Source organism: Helianthus annuus, chromosome 5 (genome assembly GCF_002127325.2).
Source record: "Helianthus annuus cultivar XRQ/B chromosome 5, HanXRQr2.0-SUNRISE, whole genome shotgun sequence".
Taxonomy (NCBI): Eukaryota; Viridiplantae; Streptophyta; class Magnoliopsida; order Asterales; family Asteraceae; genus Helianthus; species Helianthus annuus.
The window spans coordinates 33,993,974-34,011,984 of NC_035437.2; positions in this window are offsets into that span (position 1 = coordinate 33,993,974).

Here is an 18,011-nt window from a genome sequence, read left to right on the forward strand (position 1 = left end):
AAAGGGACTAAACATGCATATAAACAATGTTAACCAACAAAAACAAAACTTTTTTTTCTTCTAAAAACAGAGGGGCAAAACATGTATATTAGCGAAGTTGAAGGTTTAAAAGTAAAATACAAAAATCAATAATCAATTACTTAAAAGAATAAAAGTAGATGGACTAAACATGTACACTACTAAAGTTGAAGCAGAGAGACCAAACATGCATATAAACAAAGTTATCCAATAAAAAGATTTTTTTAAACAGAGGGATAAACACATGTATTAGCGAAGCTGAAGGTTTAAAAGTTAAATACAAAAAGAAACAATAAGGAGGTGCAAGGCAGATGCCTAGCAATATTCCCCTAATTGTTTTTTGTAGTTATAAGCATGGTTGTAAAACAAGGTCTACAAGGTCAAGTACTCCTCGAGTAGTCTCTACACGGTAGGCTACCGATGCGACTTTCTTCAACTCTGCCTAGTTACTTGGTTTCGATCAAACGTTGTCACCCTCGGCCAGAATCGGACCTAGTATGTCAAATTGGGCCAAGTTTGACTTAAAAAAAAATAAAACACAATTTCTATGTTTATCCAATGAATATCATTTTCACGTATTTTTTTATAAATATTAGTAAATTTATGTTATTTGACATATATATTTAATTTCCGAAGACTAACTTTTTTACAATTTAACATGTTTGACAACTACCCGAGTACTCTCCGCTTAGGCCGAGTACTCTCAACTCCCCGGTTAATCGACTAGGGAGCGCCTAGTGACTTTTGCAACAATGGTTATAGGTAATGATAGACAAACCTAAAATCTGAATTTTGGGCATGTAATTGGACAGTGTTTAGATCAGTTAAAAAGGTTTCATGATATGGGATGAGTAGGTTATTAGGTATATCTTAACTGATTACCCAAAAACATATTCGAACCATATACCCGAAAATTTTAAGTTTTTAGTTCGATTTCTCACTAACTCTAGTCTAGTAATGGTTTATTCTATTAGTTTAACTATGTGAATGTATCAATTATGTGGTGACTATCCACATCTATAACTCCTATCCCTTTAGTGCATCCATTATGTAGTGACTATCCACCTCTATAACTCCTATCTCTTTAGTTACTATTGTACTAATGTAAGGGCCTATATATAATGACATGTGTATATGGTATAGACATCTCAATGAATAACAATTCTCTATTCTATCTTTCTCTCTATGTTCCTTTGATACTTGCGCTTATGTTCATATACTAGTCGCTAGTAGGCCGTTGTTTCACTTGTTTTACAACACGTTATCAGCACGAGACTCTAAACACGAAATTCTGATAATTCACATCCAGGTCGTCATCAAAAATCACAGTTCTTAAAAAAAATTATTAGTCGGCGTGACTATCCTACATGTAAGTTTTATTTTAATTCATGAGGTTTATTAATTATTAATCTTGTATTACTTATTCGTATTAAATCTTTGGATGATTAATTTATATTTTCAATTTCAAGCATCAAAAAGCCATCATACATATTACTATAAAAATATTGAAAAGAAATTTTTGAATGTCATAAAAGGAATCTTTTGGATCAATATTAAAGTGTTCAATCATTGAGATGTTATTTAGTTACTTTGAACAAATCAAAACGATGCTAACAAAAGCAATGGTTTCTCTAAAATTTTTGGTTGATATATTTAATATTTTAATCAGAAAGAATTTTATACAACTTTTTTCAAAAGAAAAAATATATATTTAGTATTCTAATCATAAAGAATTTGATACAACTTTGTTGTATTTATTTATTAGTGTCAACTATAAGCATTTAATCTATTATTAATTTAATATTAATATATAGTGTAGCAAGATGAGTGGCTATTTGAAGATTCTAATATTATATATGATATCAAATATATATATATATATAGGGTAGGGATATGGTAAAAAGTGTTTAAAATGTGAGAAGGGTAAGAAGTGTTTTAAACTATTGGATATTTGATCTAATGGTTGAGATCAATAGGGTATAAAAATGTAAATTGTGTTTTAATTAGATGGAACTTATGTAAAATTGAAGGGCAATAGTGTCTTTTTCAATGTTTCAAATATGGTAACCGTATCCTACACAACCAAAAACACCTACATTCACTCCTTTTTCCTTAAATATCGAAATTAATGACCAAGATCTAAATTGGAAGCCTCTTTGTTTGTTGGTGCATACATCTGTCGACTTCGTCTTGTATCGAGTCTTACACTAGATTTGTTAGATCAAGTCACGTAGTTCAGGAAAATAGAGTTTTAGAGTTGATTTCCCACGAAATGTTGATTTCCCACGAAATGTTGATTTCCCACGAAATGTTGATTTCCCACGAAATAGACATGGCACTTTCGTGAGGAATTAGAATCATTGCATTTTCGTGGGGAATCAGAAACTCTATAAATAGGCTAGTGATTTTTTCATTTGGTGGGGAATCAGGAACTTGTACCGAAGTGCTGCCGGTATTTCTTGTAATTGTAAACTCTGTCATTTCAATATACAAGAAGGTTAAAGTGATATTCAAACTGTTTCGAGTTTATACGTCTGTTTCCGCCTTTCGTATAGTCTAAAAACTCTTCTGAACGACTCGGTTGGGTCACAAAACGATCCTACAAGTGGTATCAGAGCTCAGTAGGAAGAGTTCTTACCGATTCAGCTTGATTTCATCCAAAAAACTGATTTCTGCTCATTCTTTCACGTTTTTTTCTGATTTTAACAAAATCGAACGGGTTTCTACGGTCCAAATCGGCTGATTTTTAGATATGTCGTGCGAAAACACCTGATCTACAACCCTACAAAGTTTCAGATCCTAATTCCAAGCCGTTTGGGAGAAATCTGAATTTTTTGGTCCAATATCGAGTGACATTAGCATGATTGCGCTTGAAAACAGCATGATTTCGCTTGAATACACTTAATTCCAATTGAAAACAACTGATTTCGCCTGAATACACCTAATTCCGCTTGAACATTACTGTTGATTCCGCTTCAGATTGCAATCCCGCTCCAAAATAGTTGTTTCCGCTTGAAAGATAAATTCCTGATTTCGCTTGAATTTGAAATTGGTGATTCCGCGTGAAACTGTTACCCATATCGACTGAATAAAAATTTTGGCCCAATCAGTAATTGTGTAAGATCAAGGTGGTCGGCCACGCTTAATAATCGGTCCAATCAAAATCATCTAAACATTATGATGCTCGTGTATTGAACCGTTTTGCATGTGATTGTCAGACATTAACATCGATTAAATCAATAGAGATTAATGATTTGTCAGTCCATTTAATAATCAATGTGGTGAATATTTGCGGCCTAATCAGTGTTTGAGTAATTAAAGGAAATCAACAGTTGTCAGCCACTTTTAAAAATTGGCCCAATCAAGTTTGAAATCATAAGAGTTTGTCTGCCATATACAAACGGCCCAATCAAGTTTACCATAGTTAATGGTCCAATAATATTGTTTTAACATTGTGATTGTCGGCCATCTTCAAATATTAAAATGATGGTTAAAATGAATTTTTAACATCGAAGGTCCAATCAGAGTTCTTTAACATCGAAGGTCCAATCAGAGTTCTTTTTAACATCGGTTAAGTACATAAAAAGGTCCAAACAATTAGTGGATGTCAAATAAATAATTCCATCGGCCCATGTGCATTTGGTTAAAAACAAATCAGTGCAAATTCATTTTTTGTTGTCGGCTTAAGTGGGCTTGTTGGTCCAATGAGAATCGAGGGATGATCATAATTGTCGGCCATTATCAAAAGTTAAAACATTAGATCATTAACCGGCCCATGTGAACACAATTTTAATCGGCCCAATCTTATTTTTTTTTGAAAATTGATTTTTCCGGCCCAGTTTTTCGAAATTGTTTCAGCCCATGTTTTGAAGGTCCAAACAGGTTATTCACTTCACGCGTATTGTTCACGAGGTCGCATCAAATTTGTTACACGTCGCATGAAATGGTCGTTTAGTGTGGTCAGGTCGCGTGAAAAAGTTCAATTCGTTTGAAAGATAACTCAGTTCGCTTGAAAATTCAGTTCGTATCAAAGTCATCAATTCGCTTGAAAGTTAGTTCCAGTTCGTACGGTTTGGAGTTCCAAGTTGTCAAAAGTTCATCAGGTCGTTTGAAAGTCCATCAGTTTGCATGTAATAGGGTCAGGTCATTTGAATTGGATCCAGGTCATAGCAGTCTGCACGGTTTGACAATTTAAACCTCAGTTCACACAGAATAATCACCAGTTCGAGTACAAGTCTTATTCTGTTAATTGATAAGTCTTTAAACTGATTGTGTTTTGTTTGTTTGTGTGTCTACATGTGATACAAGTGTTTTACGAGGTGAACCAGTTAGTTTGAAAGCTTGTTTGAAAAATTCTTCGATACCGAAACATGGATTCTTAATTCTACAATGCGTTTGCTACTCCGACTACTCTAGCTGCTATGGTTCAAAAGATGAACATGGAATATGAAACCGGAACGTTGCAAAAACCCCAAAACTTATGAATATTGAAGAATACTATAGCTGGAAAGAAAGATTTGAAAACTGGGTTCAGGCGAACCATCTGAAAGCTTGGGAAAGCATTGAAACTGAATATGTTAGACCACAAAACGCTATGAGACTTGATAAAATCATTTCATAATTCACAGACCAAGAGAGAGAAAGCTATAAAGGAGAGAAAATGATGATAAGTCTGTTGCAACAAGCTGTCAAAGAAGATATATTTGTTTTGCTTCAGCATAATGGAACTGCGTTTTCAATTTGGGAAGCACTTAAGAAAAAGTTTGAAGGAAGTACCGAGATGCTACAGAGTAAAGCTTCTTTGTTGAAAAAATGAATTTGAATTGTTCACGAGTATGCCAGGAGAGACTACGAAGAGTATCATAGAAAGATATTGCCATCTTGTGCGTACCAGGTCTTTGTTAAAAATCACTAAAACTCCAGTAGAGTGGGTCGAGAAGTTAGCTGATGCTTTACCTCAGAAAGAATGGGGTACATATCTCATGATTCTAAAGAATACAGAAGTGTTTAGTAGACTATCAATTGCACAATTCATTGAGAAGCTTGAAGGTCAAGATCTAGAACAGCAAAAAATTGCAAGAATGAATAGTTCAAATGCTCAACAAGACATCAAGCTATATTACTAAGGAAATGTTGAGAAGACTGAAGCAAGTCCAAAGATCCAAACCGCGTTTAGTGCAGGAAATTCATCTGGATCAGGCAGTCAAAGTTCAGTTAAAATCAGTGGGTTTTCAAATGTTAATCCTCCAACTGTTCAAAGTGCAAATGTTGGTAATGAGCATATGATTCAGTGTAATGTGGCATTACCTCTTCAAAATGGACAGAATTTTTCTGAAGAAGTTGTAAAGAGTCATATGGGATTACTGGTTACTGCATTGGAATCTTACGAAGGATTGATTGCTGGAAAAATTGGGAATCTGATGCTAACAAAGGAAGATTATGACCAGATCGATGCAGAAGAATTGGAGCTCATGGACATCAAATGGTGTCTAGCTAGTGTTTTGAGGAGAGCAGGAAAATTTAAAATGATTACAGGAAGAAGTGATTTCTTGGATGCAAATCTCTCTAATTTAGGATTTGATAAATCTAAAGTTGTCTGTTTTCGTTGCAGGGAGAAAGGTCACTTTAAAAGAGAATGCAAAAATCAAGAGACTAGTGGAGCAAAGAATCCGTTTGGAAAGGATGATTACTATCGGAAGGCTATATATCAGCAAATCACTCATCAACCACATCAACAAAAGGAGTCACAAATGGCACATGGGAAAATGATTGAAGATGCCAGCAAGAAAGCTTATTTTGGTATCATTGATCAAGATGATGAAAAGTTGGCTCCAGGATTTAGCTGGGATAACTACTTGGATGAAAATGGAGAAGTTAAGGTTTTTATGGCTAAAATTGTTTAGAAACCAGAATTGCTGAAGGAATGGATAGCTGTGTTATCTGATGAAGAGAAAAGTGAAGATGAAGAATCTGTTTCTTCAGAAAACAGTTCATCAGAAACAAGTGACGAAGATGAAGAGCTTGAACAGATAAACCTTGGAAAAACGAATTTATCTTCTGACAGATTTGAATTTTATTTTGCAGATAAATTGAAGAAACTCAAAGAGAGAAAAGTTGCAAAAGAACTAAAAGAGGTCAAAGTTGTTGAGAAGATAGTGGAAGTTGAGAAGATTGTGGAGGTAGAAAAGATTATTGAAGTCACAAAACCTTGTCTTACATGTTCAGAATCCTACAAACAATGTGAAGAAAAAGATGAGAGGTTTAGTGAATCGGAAAAGTTGAAAGAAAAGTTGCTGTTCGATGTGAAGAATTTGAAAGAATCATACGATGTGTTGAATAGAACAGTGAACAGTTTGCAAAAGACAAACACAGAAAGAGAAAAAGCTTTGAAAATGTTGAATGCAACTATGAGGTCGAGGCAGAAATAAATAAATTTCTACATCGAAGAATGTGCGAAATGGAAGCAAGAGTTGGATGGAGAAAGAGTTGAAAACGAAAGAATCAGACGATTACTAAGAAGTTATACAAGTTCTGATTACTTAATTGACAGAATTTATCCTACTGTTGCAGGTTTTGAGGCGTTTAAAGATGAAGAAAAGAATCCTGAGAAGAAAAAGGATACTGGTAAGAAACAGAGTGTCTGTTATAATAGGTGTCCGCCTCCGATATGGGAAGGGTACTCGCCTAGGAAACCAAATGAAGAACAAGTAAAAAAGGCAGTCAATATAAAGTTAGAGTCCGAGTTAACCGATGTATTACCCGACAACATTGACATCACATTCACAGCGTCCGACACAGATCATGAGTCAGAATTAATAAAAAGAGTGGTCGATCAGGTGTTGGATAAGGATGAGGAGTCAGAGTCAAAGTCAAAGTCAGAGTCCGAAAGTTCGTGTTTGTCAGTCGGAAGTTCGAGTTCGTCTATCAGGAGTTCAAAAAGGTCAGGAAAACGGGTTTATAGTAAAGAATTTTTGTTGTCAAAATCTAATTTGAAGGACGAAACATTTGAAGTTGCATATGCTTTGAATGATTCTGACCAATTATATTTTGATAAAGAGTTTTCAATAAGAGGTGTTAGAACTAAATTGATTAAAAAGGTTTTCAAATTAACAGAAATTAATATTTCTAAAATAAAAGATGTAAATCTTAATGAAAAACCTAAAAAATACACCTCAAGAGTGCAACAAAGATTAAACAAGAAAAAGGGTTACAGTTCTGGTTCTGGATTTCAAAAGAAACCAAACCATAACGGTAACTTCAAAAAGAAAGGATTAGGTTTTATTCCACCTGAAAATTATAAAAATGAGAAAATTTCTAAAAATACAAAATTTGTTTCAGGACCGTCCGCTGAAAAGGAAAAGAAGAGCTCATTCTGGAGACAATCAAATCAAGAATTTCTTGCTGAGAAAAAGAAGAATGAAGTTCAGAGAAAAGAAACCAGAACCTGTTTTAGTTGCAATGAAGTTGGTCACATTGCATGGAACTATCCTAAAGCAACCAACACAAAACAGGGAGTTTCTAGAAAATTGAAAGAAGTTGTTGTTGATAAAACCGAACCACCAACTGAGAAGTTTAAAGTGTTTAAAAACTCTACATATGAAGTTGGTGAATGTTCGAAAAGATTTTACAGGCGAAGTGTGAAACTTGACAACCAAAAATGGGTTGTTAAGAAATCTGAAGTAAAATCTGGCGATGAATCTGATTTCACAAAATCAGAGGAGCCACAAGTTGATGTTAAAAAAAGTGAAAACTCAGTTCCTCCAATGGATGAGGTGAACTTTCCATCATTGAGGACTGAGAATTTTAAACAAAAGATTGGGAAAGTTGAGATCTCGAATCAATTTTATTCTGAAAAGGATGAATTTGATGTTAAGAAGGCTTTTAATGGAAATGTAAAGAAATTTTTTGGAAAAATGATCGATAGGAAGGTTAAAGGGGTTAAAGATTTTTACGCTACAAAGAAAGCAACTTACACCCCAACTGAATCTGAATTGATTTCACCCAAGGCTGGTCAGGCTTGGGTGGACATTTTCTTTGCTTGAAAAACCTGACTTGCCGGAGATCCCAAGTTTTTAATCGTGGATCAGGAATCGGCATCTTTCTTAAAATCTGTTTGAGTAAAAGAATCTTAAAAGTGTTAAATTTTACAGGTTGTCAATTGCCGGAGCTTCCAGGTAGGTAAGCGTGAAGCAGGAATCGGCATCTTGATTGGTAACATGTATTTATGTAGATGTTTATTCCTACATGTGGTTAAATGTTTTGGAAATAATTACAAGTGGTAAGAAGTTGATTCTAATAAAGTGATTAACACAAGGTCATTAGTTTGAACTTGATGTAATCCTGATACGAATGATTGAATGGACAAGATCATGAACCAATCCCTACAAGTGGTTTTCTATCAAACCTACATGTGGTAAAAACAAACTTATTTTCCGGAAAAATCATTTTGATTAAAATAAATTTTAGTGTTTTGAAATCATAATGAGAAAATAGTTTGTTGAAAGGGGGAGTTCTGATTGTCTATGCCAAGTGGATGGCAAATTGAAGCGATTTGATATCGGTTGTCATTTTTCAGTATAGTTTGTTTTCAATTTTCTTTAATGTGTTTGCATTTTAGGGGGAGTAAGAAATTTCAGAAAATCCACAAACATTAGAAAATTTGAAAAAGCCAAAAACATGATAAAATTCAAAAATGAGTTTTGTTGTATAAAAGAGGAAATGATAGTACATCAGTGGACTGTCACAACATGCTAAAGAATTGGAATGTTAAAATGTGATAAACAATCTCACTGTGGATATGCCAGTAGGTTTTTGCATATTTAGTAGATTGTGACGAGATATAAACCTAAAAATTCAAACTTGCTTAATTCGTGGGTAACAACTTCTTGGATATATGGGTAACCCTCGAAATCTTGTTTGAAAGGTCCCTCTTTCTGAGATACTAGGTCTTTATGCTTAGTGATATCTGCGGTATTATCCCGGGACTTCTGCTGAATGGAAATTCTGACCTAGTCCCGCATAATACTTTCTGCAAATGCTTGAAAAATAGTGCCGCCCTCAGCAAATTGATGAAACAATAAAATTGATAGTCATTGTTGTTGTAAAAAAGATCCTCTAAATGGGACTCACCTAAAGTCGAGCCGTCATCTCTCTGCTGAACGGAAGTTCTGACCTGAGCTCTCACGGTTTCGCATCTAACCCCTTACAGATATCATCTAGGTATACTTACCTGTAAGACTGAATATTGGGATCTGGATACAGGATTATATTCAAGTAGTGGGACACGCGAATAAGTTTAAGTGCTTAAAACATTAATTTCGTATCTCGGACCAGTTGAAATTTGTGTGACAATTTAAAGTGGACTGGTATACTGACAATCTAGGTGAATTGCTTAGAACTTAAAATGAAATGAAGCTTAACGGTGTTGGTGACTTGTCTCAAAATCTGATATGATCCTCTTACACAAACTCACAAAAATAGTGTCTGTAAATATTTCTTTACTGCATTACATTTCCTTTATTACAAAATCCAAAAAGATTTTTAGTGTGTTTTAGCATAAACTTTTAATTTTCAAAATTCTAAGTGCTAGACATGATGACAAATTCTGTGAAAGAAAGTTTGGTCTTAAACAAATATGTTTTTAATCTAATCTTCAAGTGGTTCATCAATATTGTCATTGATAAAGTTTCTGTTTGGTTTGAGGGAGAGTTTGTTTTAGTGCGTACGTTTTTTATGTTAAATTGTAAATCTTACTTTGAGGTAGAGAGTGTGCAGATAACCTGAGCTGGATGAAAACCAGGTCACGATCTTGGAAGAACAAAGTCAAAGCTGAGTGTTAGTAGAGCCAGGTTGATCGAGCTTGAGAAGCTTCAGCTTGAAGAACCAGGTTTCGACACCTGAAGACTTTGTGGATAAAGAATGAGAGCCAGATTATGATCCTGAAGCAGATGATGCTGATGAATTTAAGGAATGCCAGCACATTGTTAGGGGGAGTCTGTTGATGTTGATTGGAAAGAAAAGCCTAAAGACTGATAAAGACTGAAGATGAAAAGACTCGACACTGAAGACTTGTCAACATCTGAGGGGGGGTCTATTGGTGCATACATCTGTCGACTTTGTCTTGTATCGAGTCTTACACTAGATTTGTTAGATCAAGTAATGTAGTTTAGGAAAATAGAGTTTTAGAGTTGATTTCCCACGAAATGTTGATTTCCCACGAAATAGACATGGCACTTTCGTGGGGAATTAGAATCATTGCATTTTCGTGGGGAATCAGAAACTCTATAAATAGGCTAGTGATTTTTTCATTTGGTGGGGAATCAGGAACTTGTATCGAAGTGTTGCCGGTATTTCTTGTAACTATAAACTCTGTCATTTCAATATACAAGAAGGTTAAAGTGATATTCAAACTGTTTCGAGTCTATACATCTGTTTCCGCCTTTCGTATAGTCTAAAAACTCTTCTGAACGACTCGGTTGGGTCACAAAACGATCCTACATTGTTTTATATAAGATTCAAGGCGTGGTGTTTTACGTTTTGAAGAACTGTAATCAGATTCATGGCGTGGTGTTTTAAAAAATCTGGATAAATTGACTATGATTCAAGTCATGGTGTTTTATCTGGAATCCAGAAAACATTGTATTGTGATTACATCCAGGTTGTTTTAACATCTGGACAATCAATACAAAACATTCCCAGATTTTAAAACACCATGAATATGATTCAAGTCATGGTGTTTTATCTGGAGACATTGTTCATGGCGTGGTGTTTTAAACATCTGGAGACATTGTCTATGATTCAAGTCATGGTGTTTTATCTGGAATCCAAAAAACATTGTATTGTGATTACATCCATGGTGTATTAACATCTGGACAATCAATACAAAACATTCCCAGATTTTAAAACACCATGACTATGATTCAAGTCATGGTGTTTTATCTGGAGACATTGTTCATGGCGTGGTGTTTTAAACATCTGGAGACATTGTTCATGGCGTGGTGTTTTAAACATCTGGAGACATTGTTCATGTTGCGATTAAAAGATGATGAAGAAGATAAAACAATCAGATGTATAAAATCGTAAAAACAAATACGTTTCCTAAAATTTCTCCTAAAATAGTTAACACATGATCTCATTTCCTTTAATTGACTTTAACTACCATTAGGAGTAAATTACATTATTACCCTTATTCATTAATATAATTGATGGACACATGTCAACACCAGATTATTTCTTACACTTCTCACTCTTTGGGCACTTTTTACAAGATCCTTTACCTATATATATATATATATATATATATATATATATATATATATATATATATATATATATATATCGGGAGGGGCTCATGCGAGAACCACCTTTATTGTGAGAACCTTGAGAACCAATGTGAACACAACCTAAAATAGCCAAAAAAAAACCTAAAAAAAAACCTAAAAAGACCTAAAAAAACCTAACCCCCACCCCCCCCCCCCCCAAAAAAACCCTAAACCCCCCACCCCCCAAAAAAAACCTACCCCCCCCCCCCCAAAACCTAACCCCCCCCCCAAGCTAAATGCTAAAAAAAACCTAAAAAAAACCTAACCCCACCCCCCCCCCCCAAAAAAAACCTAAACCCCCCTCCCCCACCCCCCAAAAACCTAACCCCCCCCCCCCCAAGCTAAAATGCTAAAAACTAAACCCCCAAAAAACCTAAAAAAATTTAAAAAAAATCTAAAAAAATCAAAAAAAAAATCTAAAAAATTTTTTTTGAATTTTTTAATATTTTTATGTTAAAATCGCTACTTTTAGAAGCCCAAAAAAAAATTTTTTTTTGCTTCGAAAAGTAGCGATTTTTTTATAAAAAATATTAAAAAATTCAAAAAAAAAATTTTGTGTGATTTTTAACTATTTTTAGGCATTTTTTGTGTGTTCACATTGGTTCTCGCGGTTCTCACAATAAGAGGTGGTTCTCGCATGATCTTCTCCCTATATATATATATATATAATCCGATTTATAATAGTAATTTTGTAAATATGTATTTAGGGGAAGGTTCGTTTGAGAAGAATCTTCTTAAAAGAAGAAAAAATGAATTAATCTAGACCCTATATTTTTTTGATCAATGGTTGTGAATCAATATATCATTTTTGTCCACTTTTAATTAATGTTTTAATTACTAAGGGTAGTATAGACATTTTGATGTACAATATTAATAAATATTTTAAAGAGTTACACAAATCTTATTAATGCAACCATAAATTTCTCCTTCACCATCATTACTATATTGGCTCCTACACAAATTTTATTAGAAGTGACAAAATTATTTAAAAATTTTGTGTCCTACACATATTTTATTATGAGTCGCAAAATTATTTAAAAGTGTTTGAGTCCTACACATTTTGTATCCTACACCAAAATATTGTTTTAATGGTGTAGGAAACGTTGAAAATATAAGATCATGTGCATGATTGTTTTTATTGTGTAAGATGCATAACTATTTTATAAGATAGGCACATTAAATGATTAGATTCATTAATTTGAATAACAAAAACACATAAAAGAATCATTAAATGATTTGTTCAAATTACCTTTGTACCCTTTATTCTTTTTATTTCTTAATTTTTAATTCTTCTCATTTGAACTCTCCACTATGTATTTATTGTAATATCGTTAGCAACATATATTTTAATATTTCAGTAATATTATAATGCCTTTATATATTATGAACTTCAATCACGTTTTCTATTATTATATGAATATATTTTTATGGTGTTTAGTGGTAATACTGTTTTGTTGGCACGTTAATTTACATTGTAAATATTGTTAAATAATCTAATATTGATTATAAAAAAATCATTTTTTATATATTCCTTTTTAATGTGCATGATAATCTGTGGATGACGTATAGTTGGTTTGATCCAATTTATTTTCAGTTGTCTATGATAATTGTTTTCTAAACAGTGATAGACTAATAGTTTACGATTTTTAATTAATAGTTTGATTTTAATACTATATGTGCATCATATATGTTTTCAAACTCTCTTTTGACTTTATATGCAACTGAATAGATGTAATGTTTTATTATTATTTATATAATTTATGATGAACTACCAAAACACAATTTGTATGAAAAGGTGATGTCTAATAGTTCTATTTGAAGATAATCATTAGTGCAATTCTATTAATGAATTTACTATAATGCACTTGTTTATATGATAATATGTTATAATATGACAACTACTTAGTTAACTTTGTTTTATCTCATTGTTATTGCAATTGTATAAGCCTTTTAGTTACTATTAGATATTTAAATTTGTTATTTGATTCTATGAAATATTTGTGTGGTAAAATATATTATTTGCAAATTAACATGACACTAAAATTCTCAAGATGCCTGTTATATTTTCTTGAGCAACAAAATTTATTAGTATAAGAAAGCTCATTTACAAGTAATAAAAATTCATATGTTATTATATGATCGAGAAAGTTGATAGTGACATTTGTTTATGTTTTAAACTATAGTGACAAATATGTGTATATATGATATACTTGTCATTGGCTATATCATGTTATATTTATGCAAAAATTACATACATTCTATTGCAAGTGATGAAAAGATATATATATATATATATATATATATATATATATATATATATATATATATATATATATATATATATATATATATATATATATATATATATATATATATATATTATTTCATAAAATTTTTCTATAACTTGTTTTCTACTACGATATGTTATAACGTAGTGTATTATGTAAATTGAATCTACATTATACTTTCATTTTATATGCCATCATGAATCATGTAAATATTGTTGAATAAAACAGCAAAACCAAATTTGTGGTTTATATGCTATCATAAAAAAAGTATAAATATGCTTAAATATGACATCAGACTTGTCATACTCTCTTAATCTGATTATTAATTTATAAAAGGTCATAAGATTTATAGACCAGTAATACTACATGACTTGGTCATCTAACGACTTCTCGAATTATAATATATGAAAAGAAGATTGTCTTTAATGAAAAACTGGATAAAAGATGTTCATTTGTCACACCTAAGATATGCTCATGAAGTAGCGATACCATTAACAAAGTATGAGTTTAAAATGATTTCATACCCATGTGACTGATCAAAGAATGAGAATCCATGAAAGTTTTCGGATTCTATCCCATTGCTTAAAGTGAATATGATGATGATCAGTGTAAAGGTCACGATCATGACCCAAAGGAAATTAAAATGATGCCACCATGTAAGTTTGTTATTATGCTCATGTGAATAATGAGATCAACCATGTGGTGACTATACAATGATCGTTATAAAGGTCGTGATCATGGTAAATGAGAAAACTGTAATGATCCTATATTGATAGTGAGATCAACCATGTTAATATTGAAATCAACCATAAGAAGTGACTCACTAAGGAAGTGATTATACAAGAATATAATATATGAACCATGTATAACATGAATGTTTGAAATAATAAGATACGGTTATCTCGTATTTTATGTATTGTATTAAACAAACATGAGTGAAACTAAAACATGTATGATCCATAAAATCTCCGATGTAGAATGAAAAGTTATAAGACTTGTTCTGGTTCTACTTCATTCCCTAAATTGAATGTGATTATATAACGATCATTGAAAATATCGTGATTATGGACATAATTGAGAAATTTGTAATGACGATCATAATAATAATGAGATCGGACATCAGACGTGTTATGATAGCTAAGTTGATAATGAGATTGACCATATCAGAATGATATGATAGCTAAGTTCAGAATTGTAATAATGGTCATAATGAGATTGACCATTATAAGTGGCAAATTATGGTAGTGATTATACGAGAACAAAATGTGAAAAAGGATAAAAGTTATATCACACAATAGTTTGCAATGATAACACGTTGTTCTCTCGTATAATGCAACTACTACACATATGATCATAAACTAGAAGTTTATGTATCATGATTATTTACTTAATTGGCATGACTGGTTAGACCACACCAAGTCAATGATGATGCGAAACATAATGAAGAACTAGAAGATTCTTTAAGATAATAATTAGCATGTAATGTTTGCTCTCAAGGAAAATTATATATTTGCAAAAATAAAAGAGGGTGTGTATACCTAAATAATCTGGAATCGATTAAAGGATATGCATATCCCAACATGATATCATTTAGTTTTTTTTTAAATCGATGCATCGTCTAAATGGTTATCAAATCCACAACCTGAAGCTTGTGTGATTGTGGCTTAGCTAATGTGATAGCAAGCATATTAATCCAGATTAGTATATTTATTTGATAATAGTGAATTTGATTCTCAAGTTATTAACGATCATTAGAATAAGTATTATTGTTGAGATGATCACTAAACGTCTACTATTGGTTACAAATCCAATGATCATGAGAGGAGCAAAAGTTCATTTAGGTACATGTAATTTTATATATAGTACTATCAATTCACATCAAGCCAATAAGTTATATTTCTCCCCATATAGTTGGTTTTTGGTCAGGAACCAAAAGATGTCTTATCAAAGATTTTGCTTGTGCGACATATATTGAAACTCATCCACCACACCGCATAAAGATGTGACTTCTAAAAAGTTTGAGAATATGTTGGGTATAAATAATCGTCTATGATTGAATACTTAAAGTCATTAGTGAGAAATTTGTTTATGGCTCTTTGGTTTTCATTTTAGTGAATGAATGTTCACAACATTAGGGGGAGATAACAAGCAGTTGGAAAATGAAAAATGAAATGAATTATCATGTCATCTTGATCCTCAGACTATAAACTATGAACTAGAAGTTTAAAGTATAATTCATTTACCAATATTAAAGAACAAATTACCAGACAAGTTCACTGACCTAAATAGAGTGACTAAGTAAGTCACATAATCAACTGCTTATGCTCCAATTATATTTGTGTCCTAAGAGGACAACCACATATTTTTGTAATGAGTCTATTGCATGCCTAAAGCGTGGTAGACTAATTGATTCCAATAATAAAATTCCTCGAAAATTGGAGCAAGTAATTAAGATGGTCAAGTCGAGGTTATAGTAATAAGATCTCCTAAAGAGACAATAGACATGATGGTTCAAGAAGAACCTCAGGTACCTAAAAATAAAGCGATCTCGATAAGTTGTATCATGTCTAAGGTATGTATGGAATCGAAATAAAAATCGACGTCGTTATACTTTTGTATATAATGTAGCGCTTAAAATGATTAAATGATGAGGATCAAGATTTAAGATCTGCCTATGAATGAATATTAAGAAATGATTGGCCAAAATGGAAAGACGCAAATAAGGCAAAGCTGAATTCTCTAGTGACATGGAAAGTATCTGGACCAACAGTACATACAACTGAAGTTGTAAAATATGTTGGACATAAACAGGTCTTTTGTGCGAATTATGTGAAAATCAAATTGAGTGATATAAGGAAAAATTGGTGGCACAATAATTTTCGCAACCTATGATTGATTATGAGGAGACGTTTTCTTCAGTGATGGATGTATTGACTTTCCAATATTTTATTAGTCTGGTAATATAAAGAGAAAATTGATATTCGTCTTATGAAAGTTATGTATCACTTGATACTAAGTCATATAAAATAAGTTCTCGAGAATATTATGATTATTATGTAAATTCAGATCTGAATACATATACATGTTGTATATGTTATTGAATTGAATATAATTGGAAGTCCCCATGAGTATCCTAAAGCATTTGAGTGCTTAAGAGGTTAATTGAAACACCTTATGGATGTAATTATAGTGCACCAATACTCCAATAAACATACATAGAAAATGTGTACTTGGTTATTATGGCATCTCAATGTACACTGTGTACAAACATGGTACAATATGAATTTTGGAGATAAAAGCAAGTGTTCTTGATATTTTTGCATATGATATAGATATCTATGTGTTAAAAGGGCAAGTTTATATAGTAAAACTTCTAAGAGTGAAAGCACATGCATATTTGGATAAAATGGAAAAAATTCCCTCATGGATTGATAATGCTAGAAGCATTAATGATGTCAAAACCTCAAGAACGTACTATATCAAGTTCATAGAATATGTATGGACTAAAATAGTTAGATCGAGTGTTATACAACTCGAGATATTTGCATAAAGAGGGATATTAGTTTGATTAAATTAGCCATGTTTTATCAACGTTATACTTTAAAAAGTTCACTATAATCGCAGTTTACAGTGATGATGTCTAGGCATCATCGAGAGAAATTGTCGAGCTTTTAGAGGGAGGATTTTTAAATGACCTTGGCACGGTCTAATTATTACTCGAACTGCACTTCACATATATATGTAATTATATTTTACCAATCCCCCTAGTACATCTAGAAGATGATGTTTGGATATTTAGTATGGACATAATTGAACCTTAAAGTATGTTAAAGGTTGTTAAGCCATTTGTTATGCTTATTATCATCTCCTATCAAAGTAGAGATTCTCATTCTAGAAGTACCATCGTTAAATGCATAAGTTCATTAATATGTTTTGCTAGCTATGTATGGTTATAATATCTTTCACTTGAGCTTATTGTCATGATATAACCTGTGTCAAGCGAAGAGACATTGGGATGAGTTCAATGAAACATTTCAGGTATAAACGATATTTGATTATATTTTACTAACCCATCAAAACAAGTTTGGTTAGTCTTCTAGATGCAGGAATGTAACGAAACACAGTCATGGACATATGATAATTTTTGGAAAGAGGCACCTAAAGTCTCGTTAGAAGATTATACAATATTGCTCAACATAAAGGATTGCACGTTAAGGAATCAAGCTACAAATCATTCGCTACAAAGGTTTTATTCGACTTTCAAGGAAGATGGACACACGTCACTTAAAGGATACATGTTAAAATGAGGGGGAGACTTATTCAAGTTGCACTCTTTTTTCCTTGACTAAGTTTTGTCCCATTGGGTTTTCTTAGTAAAGGTTTT